The 738-nt window shown below is 64.8% G+C and overlaps 1 long non-coding RNA gene across 1 annotated transcript in view; it reads right to left on the bottom strand.

The window, feature by feature from the left end:
* Positions 1–316: 316 nt before the first annotated feature.
* Positions 317–738, bottom strand: part of LOC121348552 — a 2,278-nt gene continuing 1,856 nt past the window's right edge. The window contains exons 3-4 of the long non-coding RNA XR_005954377.1: positions 474–616; positions 317–390 (exon numbers count right to left, since the gene is read on the bottom strand). This is a non-coding gene — a long non-coding RNA (uncharacterized LOC121348552). The remainder of the gene's footprint in view (positions 391–473; positions 617–738) is intronic.

Here is a 738-nt window from a genome sequence, read left to right as displayed (position 1 = left end):
GTCCATCCAGGTCCATCCAGGTGTGCCCAGGTGTTTTTTGGTGTTCCCAGGTACACCCAGGTGTCTCCAGGTGTTTTTTGGTGTTCCCAGGTACACCCAGGTGTCCATCCAGGTGTGCCCAGGTGCACCCATGTATGCCCAGGTGTACCCAGGTGTCCATCCAGGTGTACCCAGGTGTCCCCAGGTGCATCCAGGTGTCCCCAGGTATTCCCAGGTACACCCAGGTGTCTCCAAGTGTTTTTTGGTGTTCCCAGGTGTGCCCAGGTGTCCCCAGGTGTCCCCAGGTGTCCCCAGGTGTCCCCAGGTGTCCCCAGGTGTCCCCAGGTGTCCCCAGGGGGGTCTCGTCTCCCCGGACCCTCAGGGCTCGTCGTCCTCAGCCGTCAGCGGCCACTGGTGGAAGCAAAGCTGGGGTCACCTGCGGGGGGTCCCCTCACCTGTCTCCCCAAGCCCCGCCCCCTTCCCCAGGCGCTCACCTGGGTCTCGCCGAGCCCCGCCCCCTCCAGGTGTTCCGGATCTTTCCGGAAGGCGGCGTTGCTGAAGCTGATGCTGTTGGTGCTGCGCCGGCGCCACCCCCGCCACAGCGCCCGCCCCGCGACCCCCAGGCACAGCGCCAGCCCTGGGGGGCGCAAGGGGGCGTCAGGGGGGACCCCCGAAATTTGGGGAGACCCCAAAAAATCCGGGACGCCCCCAAAAATCCGGGAAAGTCCCCAAAATTTGGGATATTCCCCAATAGGATCA

The sequence above is a fragment of the Pyrgilauda ruficollis genome, unplaced genomic scaffold (assembly GCF_017590135.1).
Source record: "Pyrgilauda ruficollis isolate IOZ18807 unplaced genomic scaffold, ASM1759013v1 scaffold1264, whole genome shotgun sequence".
In the NCBI taxonomy this organism is placed as follows: domain Eukaryota; kingdom Metazoa; phylum Chordata; class Aves; order Passeriformes; family Passeridae; genus Pyrgilauda; species Pyrgilauda ruficollis.
This window is presented reverse-complemented; position numbering and strand designations above follow the sequence as displayed.